The 19,080-nt window shown below is 45.7% G+C and overlaps 1 protein-coding gene across 1 annotated transcript in view; it reads right to left on the reverse strand.

Annotated features, from left to right (window-relative positions):
- Positions 1-19,080, reverse strand: part of LOC110488910 (alpha-1,3-mannosyl-glycoprotein 4-beta-N-acetylglucosaminyltransferase B) — a 164,343-nt gene that overhangs the window by 81,802 nt on the left and 63,461 nt on the right. The window lies entirely within an intron of this gene.

Consider the following 19,080-nt stretch of genomic DNA (forward strand, 5'->3'; position numbering starts at 1 on the left):
GCTGCTCACTACTCTATGCTAGATGCCCTCTCTCTGAACTGAACACACACACACACACAAACACACACACACACACACACACACACACACACACACACACGCAAGCACATGCCCACGCATGGTTACGCACAGCACTAGATATGCATACACACACCTTGGGATGGACACACACACACACACAGGACACGTACAGCTCTGCAGATCGCGTCAAATTGAAGCGGTGGGAGAGAGACAGAGCAGAAAAAAGCAAAATCTCAGGGAACATGGGACTCGTGTTTCACTAATGCTATCTGAGCCTAAACCCCGGCGTAATCCCTGACATCACCTAGCCCTGATGCACACCTCGTTAACCGTACAGCAACCCAGGCTTGAGATGGGACAGCAGGGACTTTAAGTGGAAAGGTACAAAGACAATCCAATATATTGTACACACCTACTGAGAGGCAGTCAACAATCAAGCAATATTACATCATCAAAAAAGGGGTGGAATAGCCGTCTATGCTGACAGCTATGGTGGAACTTGTTTTTGAGACAAAGTTATTTCGCTCTCGGGAATTTTGTCAGGCCTATACACTTCTTGCGGAAATTAGGGAGGAAAGTAGGGAGGAAATTAGAGAGGAAATTAGGGAAGAAAGTAGAGAAGAGAGTGGGGAGGAAAGTGCCAGGGGAGAGATGAAAGTGTAGAAGAGAGATAGAGTGTCTAATAGCATGAAGCTGGGGAAACAAAAATCCCGCTGTGGCCACAGATATGATGACACACAGGCTCAACACCTGAGTTTGGCTCTCTAAAGCATTGATAGTATTAGGGACTGCTAGGGGACGATGTCGACATATTGCAACACTGTGTTAAGATTATTTCTCCTTTTCCCCTCTCTATCGGTGGTTCTCACTCCCTCTCTTCTGCTCTCCATCAGTCTTGCTCTCCCAGTCTGTCTTGCTCTCCCAGTCTGTCTTGCTCTTGCCGTCTGTCTTGCTCTCTCAGGTCCATCTCTCATGTTTTCTCGAGTGTGGCAAAATCCCAAAGAGACAACACGAGCAATCACTCAGAGAATGCCTTGCCAAAATGTGGTATGGTGAAGAAGATTGTGTGTGTCTATGTTTGTGTGTGTGTGAGTATGTTACCATACTCTGAGGTTGTGTGTGATCTGTGGACCCCAGGAAGAGTAGCTGCTACGGACGTCAGGAGATGACATGGGAACCGAAACGTTTGAGAAACATGGATGAACGTCTAATTTTGGCATGAGACCGTGAGAGCTAGTTGCAAAATCTAGTCACACACATACACACACACACACACACACACTTTCCCCATCCTAATGTGGAGTTTTAATTATCATTCTGCATAATTATTTATCTCCTGTATCTTAATGATGTTAATCACTGGACGGTTGTGTATTAAGTGATTACAGAGCCCATCTAGATGGGTGGCAGCATGCTGCATCGCTGCAAAACAATAAGGAACATAATGCATAATGCATGGCTCTGGAATATATTACACTATGCAAAGGACTAACCTCATCATGACCTGCTTCTGGTGTGTGTGTGTGTGTGTGTGTGTGTGTGTGAGAGAGAGCGAGAGCGAGAGCGAGAGAGAGAGAGAGAGAATGTGTGTAATGCACAGTGTGTGTTATTTTGTAGGGGTGTGTGTGCGTTATGTTACTCTTATTTTCTGATTGTATACATGTATGTACACAGACACAGACCAGTGATGTACAGTGCAATCGTAAAGTATTCAGACATCTTGACTTTTTACACATTTTGGTAGGTTACAGTCTTATTCTAAAATGTATCAAACAAAACATTTTCCTCATCAATCTGCACACAATATCCCATAATGATGAACTGAAAACAGTTTTGTAGAATTTTTTGCAAACGTATTAAAAAAACAAACAGAAATACCTTCATTACGTAAGTGTTCAGACCTGTTGCTATGAGACTCGAAATTGAGCTCAGATGCATCTTGTTTCCATTGATCATACTTGACAAGTTTACACAACTTGACTGGAGTCCACCTGTGGTAAATTCAATTGATTGGACATGATTTGGAAAGGCACACACCTCTCTCTCTACATACAGTTGAAGTCGGAAGTTTACATTCACTTAGGTTGGAGTCATTAAAACTTGTTTTTCAACCACTCCAAACATTTCTTGTTAACAAACTATATTTTTAGTAAGTCAGTTAGGACATCTACCTTGTGCATGACATATATCGACATAACCTGAAAGGCCGCTCCGCAAGGAAGAAGCCACTGCTCCAAAACCGTCATAAAAAAGCCAGACTACGGTTTACAACTGCACATAGGGACAAAGATCGTACTTTTGGAGAAATGTCCTCTGGTCTGATGAAACAAAAATAGAACTGTTTGACCATAATGACTATCGTTATGTTTGGAGGAAAAATGGGGGGGGGGGGGGGGGGGGGGGCTTGCAAGCCGAAGAACACCATCCCAACTGTGAAGCACGGGGGTGGTAGCATCATGTTGTGGGCGTGCTTTGCTGCAGGAGGGACTGGTGCACTTCATTTCAGATCAAGTTTATTTTTCACGTGCGCCGAATACAACAGGTGTAGGTAGACCTTACAGTGAAATGCTTACTTACAGGCTCTAACCAATAGTGCAAAAAAGGTATTAGGTGAACAATAGGTAGGTAAAGAAATAAAACCACAGTAAAAAGAGGCTATATACAGTAGCGAGGCTATAAATGTAGCGAGGCTATAAAAGTAGCGAGGCTACATACAGACACCGGTTAGTCAGGCTGATTGAGGTAGTATGCACCTCAATCAAATGGTACCAAAACATTTCTGCAGCATTGAAGGTCCCCAAGAACACAGTGGCCTCCATCATTCTTAAATGGAAGAAGTTTGGAACCACCAAAACTCTTCCTAGAGCTGGCCACCCAGCCAAACTGAGCAATCTGGGGAGAAGGGCCTTGGTCAGTGAGGTGGCCAAGAACCAGATGGTCACTATGACAGAGCTCTAGAGTTCCTCTATGGAGATGGGAGAACCTTCCAGAAGGGCAACCATCTCTGCAGCACTCCACCGATCAGACCTTTATGGTAGAGTGGCCAGATGGAAGCCACTCCTCAGTAAAAGGCATGACAGTCCGCTTTGATTTTCCCAAAAGGCACCTAAAGACTCTCAGACCATGAGAAACTAGATTCTCTGGTCTGATGAAACCAAGATTGAACTCTCTGGCCTGAATGCCAAACTTCACGTCTGGAGGAAACCTGGCACCATCCCAACAGGTATGGTGGTGGCAGCATCATGCTGTGGGGATGTTTTTCAGTTTCTGATGTCCTTGCGTGGACCAGCCAGAGCCCGGACATGAACCAGATCGAACGTCGCTGGAGAGACCTGAAAAGAGTTGTTCAGCAACGCTCCCCATCCAACCTGACAGAGCTTGAGAGAATCTGCAGAGAAGAATGGGAGAAACTCCCCAAATACAGGTGTGCCAATGTTGTAGTGTCACACCCAAGAAGACTCAAGGCTGTAATCACTGCCAAAGGTGCTTCAACTGAGTAAAGGGTCTGAATACTTATGTAAATGTCATATTTCAGGTTTTTATTTTTTATAAATTAGCAAACATTCCTAAAAAACAGTTTTTGCTTTGTCATTATGGGGTATTGTGTGTAGATTGATTCAATCCGTTTTAGAGTAAGGCTGTAACGTAACAAAATGTGGAAAAAGTCAAGGGGTCTGAATACTTCCTGAAAGCACTGTATAAGCTAGTGATAGCTAGTGAATGTAAGTCAATCAAGCAAATATGATTCTCATTGGATGGTTCTTCAGGTCTGGGGCCTTAGAGGATCATGGGAAATAGAAACCAGTCTTCAATCTGTCTTAACCTTTGACCTATAGCTGTGTTTGTGTGGTTGTGTGTGCCCGTGGTTGTTTGTGTGTTTGTGATTGCGCACACCTGTGCATGCATCACCTAGGATTTAAAGACCTTTCCAAAATCCCTCCACAATAGGACCCAATCAGCTAATATGCATCTTGCATTCTTTAACAAATAGACAATCATCAAAATGATATCATTACCTAGTGATTGACGTCAGCATCCACAACAGGTCAAATCTACACAGGGGATTATCAAGACCTGACTGAAGACCTGTTTCTCTCTCTATTCAACAGATCAGGCCGATGCAATATTCACCGAATACAAGGGGATTCATCAAGACTGAAGACCTGTTTCTCTCTCTATTCAACAGATCAGGCCGATGCAATATTCACCGAATACAAGGGGATTCATCAAGACTGAAGACCTGTTTCTCTCTCTATTCAACAGATCAGGCCGATGCAATATTCACCGAATAAAAGGGGATTCATCAATACTGAAGACCTGTTTCTCTCTCTATTCAACAGATCAGGCCGATGCAATATTCACCGAATACAAGGGGATTCATCAAGACTGAAGACCTGTTTCTCTCTCTATTCAACAGATCAGGCCGATGCAGTATTCACCGAATACAAGGGGATTCATCAAGACTGAAGACCTGTTTCTCTCTCTATTCAACAGATCAGGCCTATGCAATATTCACCGAATACAAGGGGATTCATCAAGACTGAAGACCTGTTTCTCTCTCTGTTCAACAGATCAGGCCGATGCAATATTCACCGAATACAAGGGAATTCATCAAGACTGAAGACATGTTTCTCTCTCTGTTCAACAGATCAGGCCGATGCAATATTCACCGAATACAAGGGGATTCATCAAGACTGAAGACCTGTTTCTCTCTCCATTCAACAGATCAGGCCGATGCAATATTCACCGAATACAAGGGGATTCATCAAGACTGAAGACCTGTTTCTCTCTCTATTCAACAGATCAGGCCGATGCAATATTCACCGAATACAAGGGGATTCATCAAGACTGAAGACCTGTTTCTCTCTCTATTCAACAGATCAGGCCGATGCAATATTCACCGAATACAAGGGGATTCATCAAGACTGAAGACCTGTTTCTCTCTCTGTTCAACAGATCAGGCCGATGCAATATTCACCGAATACAAGGGGATTCATCAAGACTGAAGACCTGTTTCTCTCTCTATTCAACAGATCAGGCCGATGCAATATTCACCGAATACAAGGGGATTCATCAAGACTGAAGACCTGTTTCTCTCTCTATTCAACAGATCAGGCCGATGCAATATTCACCGAATACAAGGGGATTCATCAAGACTGAAGACCTGTTTCTCTCTCTATTCAACAGATCAGGCCGATGCAATATTCACCGAATACAAGGGGATTCATCAAGACTGAAGACCTGTTTCTCTCTCTATTCAACAGATCAGGCCGATGCAATATTCACCGAATACAAGGGGATTCATCAAGACTGAAGACCTGTTTCTCTCTCTATTCAACAGATCAGGCCGATGCAATATTCACCGAATACAAGGGGATTCATCAAGACTGAAGACCTGTTTCTCTCTCTATTCAACAGATCAGGCCGATGCAATATTCACCGAATACAAGGGGATTCATCAATACTGAAGACCTGTTTCTCTCTCTATTCAACAGATCAGGCCGATGCAATATTCACCGAATACAAGGGGATTCATCAAGACTGAAGACCTGTTTCTCTCTCTATTCAACAGATCAGGCCGATGCAGTATTCACCGAATACAAGGGGATTCATCAAGACTGAAGACCTGTTTCTCTCTCTATTCAACAGATCAGGCCTATGCAATATTCACCGAATACAAGGGGATTCATCAAGACTGAAGACCTGTTTCTCTCTCTGTTCAACAGATCAGGCCGATGCAATATTCACCGAATACAAGGGAATTCATCAAGACTGAAGACATGTTTCTCTCTCTGTTCAACAGATCAGGCCGATGCAATATTCACCGAATACAAGGGGATTCATCAAGACTGAAGACCTGTTTCTCTCTCCATTCAACAGATCAGGCCGATGCAATATTCACCGAATACAAGGGGATTCATCAAGACTGAAGACCTGTTTCTCTCTCTATTCAACAGATCAGGCCGATGCAATATTCACCGAATACAAGGGGATTCATCAAGACTGAAGACCTGTTTCTCTCTCTATTCAACAGATCAGGCCGATGCAATATTCACCGAATACAAGGGGATTCATCAAGACTGAAGACCTGTTTCTCTCTCTATTCAACAGATCAGGCCGATGCAATATTCACCGAATACAAGGGGATTCATCAAGACTGAAGACCTGTTTCTCTCTCTATTCAACAGATCAGGCCGATGCAATATTCACCGAATACAAGGGGATTCATCAAGACTGAAGACCTGTTTCTCTCTCTATTCAACAGATCAGGCCGATGCAATATTCACCGAATACAAGGGGATTCATCAAGACTGAAGACCTGTTTCTCTCTCTGTTCAACAGATCAGGCCGATGCAATATTCACCGAATACAAGGGAATTCATCAAGACTGAAGACCTGTTTCTCTCTCTGTTCAACAGATCAGGCCGATGCAATATTCACCGAATACAAGGGGATTCATCAAGACTGAAGACCTGTTTCTCTCTCTATTCAACAGATCAGGCCGATGCAATATTCACCGAATACAAGGGGATTCATCAAGACTGAAGACCTGTTTCTCTCTCTGTTCAACAGATCAGTCCGATGCAATATTCACTGAATACAAGGGGATTCATCAAGACTGAAGACCTGTTTCTCTCTCTATTCAACAGATCAGGCCGATGCAATATTCACTGAATACAAGGGGATTCATCAAGACTGAATACCTGTTTCTCTCTCCATTCAACAGATCAGGCCGATGCAATATTCACTGAATACAAGGGGATTCATCAAGACTGAAGACCTGTTTCTCTCTCTATTCAACAGATCAGGCCGATGCAATATTCACCGAATACAAGGGGATTCATCAAGACTGAAGACCTGTTTCTCTCTCTATTCAACAGATCAGGCCGATGCAATATTCACCGAATACAAGGGGATTCATCAAGACTGAAGACCTGTTTCTCTCTCTATTCAACAGATCAGGCCGATGCAATATTCACCGAATACAAGGGTATTCATCAATACTGAAGACCTGTTTCTCTCTCTATTCAACAGATCAGGCCGATGCAATATTCACCGAATACAAGGGGATTCATCAAGACTGAAGACCTGTTTCTCTCTCTATTCAACAGATCAGGCCGATGCAATATTCACCGAATACAAGGGGATTCATCAAGACTGAAGACCTGTTTCTCTCTCTATTCAACAGATCAGGCCGATGCAATATTCACCGAATACAAGGGGATTCATCAAGACTGAAGAGCTGTTTCTTTCTCTATTCAACAGATCAGGCCGATGCAATATTCATTGAATACAAGGGGATTCATCAAGACTGAAGACCTGTTTCTCTCTCTATTCAACAGATCAGGCCGATGCAATATTCACTGAATACAAGGGAATTCATCAAGACTGAAGACCTGTTTCTCTCTCTATTCAACAGATCAGGCCGATGCAGTATTCACCGAATACAAGGGGATTCATCAAGACTGAAGACCTGTTTCTCTCTCTATTCAACAGATCAGGCCTATGCAATATTCACCGAATACAAGGGGATTCATCAAGACTGAAGACCTGTTTCTCTCTCTGTTCAACAGATCAGGCCGATGCAATATTCACCGAATACAAGGGAATTCATCAAGACTGAAGACATGTTTCTCTCTCTGTTCAACAGATCAGGCCGATACAATATTCACCGAATACAAGGGGATTCATCAAGACTGAAGACCTGTTTCTCTCTCCATTCAACAGATCAGGCCGATGCAATATTCACTGAATACAAGGGGATTCATCAAGACTGAAGACCTGTTTCTCTCTCTATTCAACAGATCAGGCCGATGCAATATTCACCGAATACAAGGGGATTCATCAAGACTGAAGACCTGTTTCTCTCTCTATTCAACAGATCAGGCCGATGCAATATTCACCGAATACAAGGGGATTCATCAAGACTGAAGACCTGTTTCTCTCTCTATTCAACAGATCAGGCCGATGCAATATTCACCGAATACAAGGGGATTCATCAAGACTGAAGACCTGTTTCTCTCTCTATTCAACAGATCAGGCCGATGCAATATTCACCGAATACAAGGGGATTCATCAAGACTGAAGACCTGTTTCTCTCTCTATTCAACAGATCAGGCCGATGCAATATTCACCGAATACAAGGGGATTCATCAAGACTGAAGACCTGTTTCTCTCTCTGTTCAACAGATCAGGCCGATGCAATATTCACCGAATACAAGGGAATTCATCAAGACTGAAGACCTGTTTCTCTCTCTGTTCAACAGATCAGGCCGATGCAATATTCACCGAATACAAGGGGATTCATCAAGACTGAAGACCTGTTTCTCTCTCTATTCAACAGATCAGGCCGATGCAATATTCACCGAATACAAGGGGATTCATCAAGACTGAAGACCTGTTTCTCTCTCTGTTCAACAGATCAGTCCGATGCAATATTCACTGAATACAAGGGGATTCATCAAGACTGAAGACCTGTTTCTCTCTCTATTCAACAGATCAGGCCGATGCAATATTCACTGAATACAAGGGGATTCATCAAGACTGAAGACCTGTTTCTCTCTCTATTCAACAGATCAGGCCGATGCAATATTCACCGAATACAAGGGGATTCATCAAGACTGAAGACCTGTTTCTCTCTCTATTCAACAGACCAGGCCGATGCAATATTCACCGAATACAAGGGGATTCATCAAGACTGAAGACCTGTTTCTCTCTCTATTCAACAGATCAGGCCGATGCAATATTCACTGAATACAAGGGGATTCATCAAGACTGAAGACCTGTTTCTCTCTCTATTCAACAGATCAGGCCGATGCAATATTCACCGAATACAAGGGGATTCATCAAGACTGAAGACCTGTTTCTCTCTCTATTCAACATATCAGGCCGATGCAATATTCACTGAATACAAGGGAATTCATCAAGACTGAAGACCTGTTTCTCTCTCTGTTCAACAGATCAGGCCGATGCAATATTCACCGAATACAAGGGGATTCATCAAGACTGAATACCTGTTTCTCTCTCTATTCAACAGATCAGGCCGATGCAATATTCACTGAATACAAGGGGATTCATCAAGACTGAAGACCTGTTTCTCTCTCCGTTCAACAGATCAGGCCGATGCAATATTCACTGAATACAAGGGGATTCATCAAGACTGAAGACCTGTTTCTCTCTCTGTTCAACAGATCAGGCCGATGCAATATTCACCGAATACAAGGGGATTCATCAAGACTGAAGACCTGTTTCTCTCTCTATTCAACAGATCAGGCCGATGCAATATTCACCGAATACAAGGGGATTCATCAAGACTGAAGACCTGTTTCTCTCTCTATTCAACAGATCAGGCCGATGCAATATTCACTGAATACAAGGGGATTCATCAAGACTGAAGACCTGTTTCTCTCTCTATTCAACAGATCAGGCCGATGCAATATTCACCGAATACAAGGGGATTCATCAAGACTGAAGACCTGTTTCTCTCTCTATTCAACAGATCAGGCCGATGCAATATTCACTGAATACAAGGGGATTCATCAAGACTGAAGACCTGTTTCTCTCTCTATTCAACAGATCAGGCCGATGCAATATTCACCGAATACAAGGGGATTCATCAAGACTGAAGACCTGTTTCTCTCTCTATTCAACAGATCAGGCCGATGCAATATTCACCGAATACAAGGGAATTCATCAAGACTGAAGACCTGTTTCTCTCTCTGTTCAACAGATCAGGCCGATGCAATATTCACCGAATACAAGGGGATTCATCAAGACTGAAGACCTGTTTCTCTCTCTATTCAACAGACCAGGCCGATGCAATATTCACTGAATACAAGGGGATTCATCAAGACTGAATACCTGTTTCTCTCTCCATTCAACAGATCAGGCCGATGCAATATTCACGGAATACAAGGGGATTCATCAAGACTGAAGACCTGTTTCTCTCTCTATTCAACAGATCAGGCCGATGCAATATTCACCGAATACAAGGGGATTCATCAAGACTGAAGACCTGTTTCTCTCTCTATTCAACAGATCAGGCCGATGCAATATTCACCGAATACAAGGGGATTCATCAAGACTGAAGACCTGTTTCTCTCTCTATTCAACAGATCAGGCCGATGCAATATTCACTGAATACAAGGGGATTCATCAAGACTGAAGACCTGTTTCTCTCTCTATTCAACAGATCAGGCCGATGCAATATTCACCGAATACAAGGGGATTCATCAAGACTGAAGACCTGTTTCTCTCTCTATTCAACAGATCAGGCCGATGCAATATTCACTGAATACAAGGGGATTCATCAAGACTGAAGACCTGTTTCTCTCTCTATTCAACAGATCAGGCCGATGCAATATTCACCGAATACAAGGGGATTCATCAAGACTGAAGACCTGTTTCTCTCTCTATTCAACAGATCAGGCCGATGCAATATTCACCGAATACAAGGGGATTCATCAAGACTGAAGACCTGTTTCTCTCTCTATTCAACAGATCAGGCCGATGCAATATTCACCGAATACAAGGGGATTCATCAAGACTGAAGACCTGTTTCTCTCTCTATTCAACAGATCAGGCCGATGCAATATTCACCGAATACAAGGGGATTCATCAAGACTGAAGACCTGTTTCTCTCTCTATTCAACAGATCAGGCCGATGCAATATTCACCGAATACAAGGGGATTCATCAAGACTGAAGACCTGTTTCTCTCTCTATTCAACAGATCAGGCCGATGCAATATTCACCGAATACAAGGGGATTCATCAAGACTGAAGACCTGTTTCTCTCTCTATTCAACAGATCAGGCCGATGCAATATTCACCGAATACAAGGGGATTCATCAAGACTGAAGACCTGTTTCTCTCTCTATTCAACAGATCAGGCCGATGCAATATTCACTGAATACAAGGGGATTCATCAAGACTGAAGACCTGTTTCTCTCTCTATTCAACAGATCAGGCCGATGCAATATTCACCGAATACAAGGGGATTCATCAAGACTGAAGACCTGTTTCTCTCTCTATTCAACAGATCAGGCCGATGCAATATTCACCGAATACAAGGGGATTCATCAAGACTGAAGACCTGTTTCTCTCTCTATTCAACAGATCAGGCCGATGCAATATTCACCGAATACAAGGGGATTCATCAAGACTGAAGACCTGTTTCTCTCTCTATTCAACAGATCAGGCCGATGCAATATTCACTGAATACAAGGGGATTCATCAAGACTGAAGACCTGTTTCTCTCTCTATTCAACAGATCAGGCCGATGCAATATTCACTGAATACAAGGGGATTCATCAAGACTTCAGATGGTTTTCCCGCCTCTTTTTCCATTTGTCTCTAAAACCCTCTGAATTAATATGAGGATGGGGTCAACATTTATGTTATTTAGACATTGTGCTTCAGCTGTATCTCGGAAAGAGAAACCCTTTTAAAGACAAGTACCAAAAGCAGTATTAAAACTAGGAAAGACTGAAACCAAACTACTCACACTACTAAGTTACTCACACTAGGAGTACACATGTACACATCCAGCCAAGGTATTGAGAGAGTCACAGTTCAGCACATGGAATGTATATGTCTAACAGTAACATGAGCCTGGTGGTGTTGATGGTTGGTGAGATCATCATTCTAGATGCTCCATCGGCCTTTCCTGTTCCTGTTGTTTACTTCTTAGAGGTAAACGGATAGTTACTTTTACACAAAGGCCTATAACTGATGATTTGAAAATACATCAATAAATAGTCATAACACGGCGAAAGATCTAACTCATCTGAGAGGTTTGCTATTGACACACAAAAACCAACAAAGCGATAAACTAATTCACTGTACTCAGCCTGAAACAGACTAATACACAGTAATCCTAGATTAGTGGTCCATCAAACACACGTATCAACAAAGACTGAGGTCATTTAATCCACTCTGCATTCCCACTGTCCTCAATAGCAACACTTCTGACACACACTTAAAACTGAAACACACCAACCCACTCAACTTACACATTGACACACACACACACACACACACACACACACACGCACAAACACACACACACACACACGAGCACACACACACACACGAACACGCACACATACACACACACACATACACATACACACACACACACACACACTACTAAAACACCCCAACCCACTCAAACACGTTCACTTCCACTGGGGTGGGTTTAAGTCCATAGTAAATCAGTCTGTCTCTCTCCTGTAGTCTATTGAAGACCACCAGAGGGCCCAGAGCCAAGAAAGGCACCCAAACTTAATCCCAGTTTAGTCAATGACTAAAAGAGCAGCCATATCGCTTACACACACACACACACATTCTAACACAACAAAATCCGCTGCCTGACCGCGAGCCCCGTCACACACACAGATTGTCACAGTGAAAATTCCTTTGTCTCTGGAAAATTCTATCCGTAGGGACATGCGGAAAGAAGAGGATTGGAAATGCCTGAGTTGTGTGACCGCGATGGACGTGTCTGGGTGTGAATGTACGTGACGCCAATGCATGTGTGTGTGTGATACGCTGTCGCCCCCGCCACTGGTGGGAGAGGGAATGTGAATAATGACAGTGTTGGATCGTGGCCCACCAATCTTCCCTGATCAAAGCATTCATCATCATCCTCCTCTTCCTCCTCACTTGAGAGAAAGAGTCTTGTGAAGTCTGCCCCCTGAGCTTTACAGATGTGTGGTGTCAGTAGGTGGTGTCAGTGTATGGTGTCAGTAGGTGGTGTCAGCGTGTGTCTGGTTGTGGTGTCACTCTGTGTCAGTGTTTGTGTCAGTGTGTGTATCCGTGTGTGTGTCAGTGTGTGTCAGTGTGTGTGTCAGGATGTGGTGTCGGTTGCGGTGTCACTGTGTGCGCGTGTCCGGCTGTGGTGTCAGTGTATGTGCCTCCGTGTGTGTATCCGTGTGTCTGTCACTGTGTCTGTCCGTGTATCTGTCACTGTGTGTGTCACCGTGTGTGTGTGTGTGTGTGTGTGTGTGTGTGTCAGTGTATCAGTGTTTGTGTCAGGTTGTGGTGTCCGTGTGTGGTGTCCGTGTGTGGTGTCCTTGTCACCGTGTGTGTCAGTGTCTGTGTCAGTGTCAGTGTGTCTGTCACTGTGTCTGTCAGTGTGTCTGTTTGTGTATCTGTCACCGTGTGTGTCACTGTGTGTGTGTGTGTGTGTGTGTGTGTGTGTGTGTGTGTGTGTGTGTGTGTGTGTGTGTGTGTGTGTGTGTGTCAGGTTGTGGTGTCAGTGTGTGGGTAAGTGTGTGTGTCAGTGTGTGTGTGTGTCAGGTTGTGGTGTCAGTGTGTGGGTCAGTATCTGTGTCAGTGTGTGTGTCATTGTGTGTGTCAGTGTGTGTGTCAAATTGTGTCAGTGTGTGTGTCAGTGTCACTGTGTGTGTCAGTGTCTGTGTCAGGTTGTGGTGTCAGGCTGTGGTGTCAGTGTCCATGTGTGTGTCGGTGTGTGTGGCAGGTTGTGGTGTCACCGTGTGTGTCAGTGTCTGTGTCAGTGTGTGTGTGTCAGTGTGTGTGTCAAATTGTGTCAGCGTGTGTGTCAGTATCACTGTGTGTGTCAGTGTCTGTGTCAGGTTGTGGTGTCAGTGTCTGGTGTCAGGGTGCAGTGTCAGGGCTTGGTGTCAGTGTGTGTGTCAGATTGTGGTGTCAGTGTCTGTGTCAGTGTCAGTGTGTCTGTCTGTGTATATGTCACTGTGTGTGTAACTGTGTGTGTGTGTGTGTGTGTGTGTGTGTGTGTGTGTGTGTGTGTCAGGTTGTGGTGTCAGTGTGTACTGTCAGTGTGTGGATGTGTCAGGTTGTGGGGTCAGTGTCAGTGTGTGTGTCAGTGTGTGTGTCAATAAGTGGTGTCAGGTTGTGGTGTCACCGTTTGGTGTCAGTGTATGTATCAAATTGTGTCAGGTTGTGGTGTCACTGTGTGCTGTCAGTGTGTGGTGTCAGTGTGTGGTGTCAGGTTGTGGTGTCAGCAGGTGCGTCAGTGTGTGTTGAGTGACTGGCAGGTTGAGATCCATTAGGAATGTGTTTGTGTGTGTGCCATCCATAAAGAGTACAGAGCACCAAGCACCAAGGAGCACACACACACACACACACACACACACACTCTCCCCTCACTCCAATTGGCTTTGGGATTGCAATGCAGCCATCTGTGGTGTGGTGATGTTCCCGGGCCTGACTCGTTGTAAGAGAATACTGTGTGTGTGCGTGCCTGTGTCTGTGTGTGTGTGTGTGAACATGATACAGCACACACTCAGAGCAGACTAAAACTCTAACTGGAAAACACCAGACACTGATGCTATTACACACCACTCTCACAGTCTGCAGCCTGTCTGGCCACATGTGCACTCACTCACAACTCACGGACACAATCTGCCACTAACATACAATTAACCTGAGCTGTATCAATATTCATATGAAGATTAACACACGCCGTGCTCTAACATCCACATGCTTAGTGACACCCTGAGTTAGGCTCACTCAACACAAAACAACTAAAAGTCAGTCTCAGTAGTGTGGATGTGGTTAGTGTGTGTGTGTGTGTGTGTGTGTGTGTGTGTGTGTGTGTGTGCGTGCGTGCGTGCGTGCGTGTGTGCGTGCGTGGTGGGCAGAGGGGCCAAGGTGGCTCCTGAATAATACCATTAGACCTGTTATCCTCACATCACATTTCTGCACAGGCATCCTGGATGGGGGAGATCAATACCTTTCCCTGGAGGGAGGGGAGGGAAGGATGGATGGCTAGAGGGATGGAGGGGAGTGAGTGATAGAGGGATGAGGGCAGGGAGGGCTAGAGGGATGGAGAGGAGGGATAGAGGGATGGATGAGAGGGATAGAGGGATGAGGAGAGGATGGGAGGGATGGATGAGGGGAGGGAAGAATAAAGGGAGGGAGGGAGAGATGGAGGGGAGGGATAGAGTGAGATGGAGGGATGGAGGGGAGGGAGGAATAGAGGGATGGAGGAATAGAGGGAGGGAGGGATGGAGGAGAGGGATAGAGGGATGGAGAGTAGGGAGGAAAAGAGGGATGGAGGGGGGGTGGAGGAGTAGAGGGATGGAGGGGAGGGAGGAAAAGAGGGATGGAGGGGGGGTGGAGGAATAGAGGGATGGATGGGAGGGAGAGATAAAGGGATGGAGGAATAGAGGGATGGATGAATAGATGGATGGAGGGGAGGGATAGAGGGATGGAGGGGAGGGAGGTTGGAAGAGGGGAATCAGATTATCCTAGGGCAGACTGATAGAGTACACTGATAAGAGAAGGAAAGAGAACACACACACACACACACATGCACAAGCACACATGTCACACATTCACATGTCACACACTCATATCATAAACACACACACGCCCACCATTTCCATCCCCATGGCTCTGGTTCCTCACATGGTCACGCTTGGTCACAGATTGGCCTGGCTAGCTGGCTGTCCCAAACAAGTGTACCCCTAACTAGTAACCCTTATAAGGCCAATGGCAGATGGTGCTCCCTCAGAGTCTCGGTCCCTCTGCCTCTCTCCATTTGTTCAGCTGCTAGGGGGTCTCCTTGAAACAGGGTCAGGGACGACATGAGAGTTTGTGTGAGAGCGAGAGCGAGAGAGAGAGAGAGAGAGAGACCGAGAGAGAAAGAGAGAGAGAGACAGAGAGCGAGAGACGGAGAGAGATTGAGAGAAAGCGAGAGACAGAGAGAGAGACAGAGAGAGGAAGAGAGAGAGAGAGACAGAGAGCGAGAGACGGAGAGAGAGCGAGAGAGAGAGAGAGACAGAGAGCGAGGGGGGGTGCTGAGAGAGAGGGGGAGAGATATTGTGTGTGTGTGTGTGTGTGTACGTGTGCACGCATGAAAGAGAATGGGAGAGAAAAATAGAGAGAGAGAAAGAAGGTTCAAGAGGAGAGTCGGAGAGAGGGAACGAGAGAAAGGGGGAGAAACGATAAAAAAATGAAGAGCGAAAGAGAGAAAGATCTACTGTACCCCAGACAGAGGCTGATCAAGACTAGACTAGATAACCATCCACCACCACTACCTCAAGCAGTAGGGTCAGCTAGATAGCTAACTAATAGGTGGTAATATTGTTGCTGTGAGGGCCCATATAGTGGGGCTGAAAGGTTGTTACTGTCAACACAGTTGCTGATGCAATGTATTCTCCTGTAAAGCAGGAACAATGTAGAGGTGTAAAGTACAGTAGGTGGAGACTGGGCCAGAAAACATTGCAATAACAAGATGGTATTTGCAGTTGTGGAGTAAAGAAGAGGAGATGAGAGGAAGTTAGCTGAGTCAACGAGTCATGTCTGGAACACAAGGAGCAGGAGGGGTTACTGTAGGGCAGGAGTGTACACACACACACACACACACACACACACACACACACACACACACACACACACACACACACACACACACACACACACACACACACACACACACACACACACACACACACACACACACACACACACACATGCCAGAGAGATAAAGTAGGTTCTTTCCAACAAAGAGGATATCAGCAAAATTGAGGTGCATTGTCCCATGACATGTTGGTTTGTGGAAATGTGTTTGTGGTGACTAATAGTTTTGTTTTCCACAATAGGGAAGTTGAAGCTGAAAAGTGAATGTGCTTTTTGAGGTGGTGAGGGTATGAGTAATGGAATGAGTGTGCATCTTTATGTTTATGAGTGGATATGTGGGTGTGGTGCATATATGCACAAGCGTGTTTACGTTTGCGAGAGATAAAATGGCTCAGTGTTGGCTCAGTGTGTGTGTGTGTGTGTGTGTGCGCCATCCCCCGCCTACCCACCAGAACAGAGCAGTAATTATCCGGATCCTAGTCTCTGAGTGTGTCTGGACTGGTCCCAGCTGTTCCTTCGGTGCCAGGCCAGTGGTGCCAGTTGGGTGCCAACCGAGGGCACAGGAGGCCTGGGCATCCCATTACTGCAGCCACGAGCTAATCTCCGTATTAACCAGAAATCATATCTTTATAAACCAGAGCACATATCCTGCAACAACCACAGTTCATCAAAACATCCTCATACACAGCCATATTGGGTTGGTGGGGTTTACAGTGTAGACGTTGATGGCTAAAAGACAATTCATGGAATTAGTGGAAACTCATGAAGTCTGTTCACTATCATTGCTCAAGAAGGACAGGAGACAAGGAGAGGAAGTCACTTTAGCCCAAGACTGCAACAAGGAAAAATAATACATTCATATGGAGTTAGGTCAAGATATCCCAACCTCCTATCGCCCAATCAGTCTACTGTTGACATCAAAATCCACCCGAAAAGCTACAGTAGGTTTAGATATGTTTTCCTAGGTAGACTTCTCTAATGGCAGATTTCCCAAAGACTCATTATGGGTGAGTCTGTGTGTTTGCGCCCCTTTGTACATGCATGTGTGTGCGTAGGAACCATAGGGATCTATGGCTCAAGGCTAGCCTCTCCTCTGTGCTGTGAGAATCCCCACTCCTAGCAACCCCCAAGGCTAGCCTCTCCTCTGTGCTGTGAGAATCCCCATTACTAGCAGCCCTCAAGGCTAGCCTCTCCTCTGTGCTGTGAGAATCCCCATTCCTAACAACCCCCAAGACTACCTCTCCTCTGTGCTGTGAGAATCCCCACTCCTAACAACCCCCAAGGCTAGCCTCTCCTCTGTGCTGTGAGAATCCCCATTCCTAACAACCCCCAAGACTAGCCTCTCCTCTGTGCTGTGAGAATCCCCACTCCTAACAACCCCCAAGGCTAGCCTCTCCTCTGTGCTGTGAGAATCCCCATTCCTAACAACCCCCAAGACTAGCCTCTCCTCTGTGCTGTGATAATCCCCACTCCTAACAACCTTCAAGACTAGCCTCTCCTCTGTGCTGTGAGAAATCCCCATGCCTAGCAACCCCCAAGGCTAGCCTCTCCTCTGTGCTGTGAGAATCCCCACTACTAACAACCCCCAAGACTAGCCTCTCCTCTGTGCTGTGAGAATCCCCATTCCTAGAAACCCCCAAGGCTAGCCTCTCCTCTGTACTGTGAGAATCCCCACTCCTAGCAGGCCCCAAGACTAGTCTCTCCTCTGTCCTGTGGGAGATCACTACTCCAGCAACCCCCAAGACTAGCCTCTCCTCTGTACTGTGAGAATCCCCACTCCTAGCAGCCCTCAAGGCTAGCCTCTCCTCTGTCTTGTGAGAATCACCACTCCTAACAACCCTCAAGACTAGCCTCTCCTCTGTCCTGTGAGAATCCCCACTCCTAACTGCCCTCAAGACTAGCCTCTCCTCTGTCCTGTGAGAATCACCACTCCGAGCAGCCCTCAAGGCTAGCCTCTCCTCTGTCCTGTGAGAATCACCACTCCTAGCAGCCCTCAAGGCTAGCCTCTCCTCTGTCCTGTGAGAATCCCCACTCCTAGCAGCCCCCAAGTCTGGCCTCTCCTCTGTCCTGTGAGAATCACCACTCCTAGCAGCCCTCAAGGCTAGCCTCTCCTCTGTCCTATGAGAATCACCACTCCTAGCAGCCCTCAAGGCTAGCCTCTCCTCTGTCCTGTGAGAATCCCCACTCCTAGCAGCCCCCAGGCTAGCCTCTCCTCTGTCCTGTGAGAATCACCACTCCTAGCAGCCCTCAAGGCTAGCCTCTCCTCTGTCCTGTGAGAATCCCCACTCCTAGCAGCCCTCAAGGCCAAGTCCTCCTGAGGGTCCATTAGAACATCATGCCCATTGATCTTGATGCCAGTCCTATGAGAAGCCTTTAGCTCAGCGCTCGCTAGTGGCTACTAGGGCACAGAAAATACATAGCTATGGAAGGCCAACTGTAAAAGGCTAGCTCTGTGTGCGTGTGCGTGCGAGTGTGTGTGCGCGTGTGCATGTGTGTATGTGTGTGTGTGTGTGTGCGAGCGTGCATGCGTGCCTATTAAGTAGAGAAAAATAAAGAACAAGAGGGAGAGAAGGAGCGACGGAGAGAGGGACAGAGGGGGAGATAGAGGAAGGGCGAGGCACATGCCAGAGAAAGACAGAGAAAGAGAGAGGAAAAGAGAAGACATGACTTGCACTGTGAGAGTGTGAAGGTGTGTTAAGTGCTCCATGCTG

Source organism: Oncorhynchus mykiss, chromosome 14, assembly GCF_057628025.1.
Source record: "Oncorhynchus mykiss isolate SJ-2025 chromosome 14, ASM5762802v1, whole genome shotgun sequence".
In the NCBI taxonomy this organism is placed as follows: domain Eukaryota; kingdom Metazoa; phylum Chordata; class Actinopteri; order Salmoniformes; family Salmonidae; genus Oncorhynchus; species Oncorhynchus mykiss.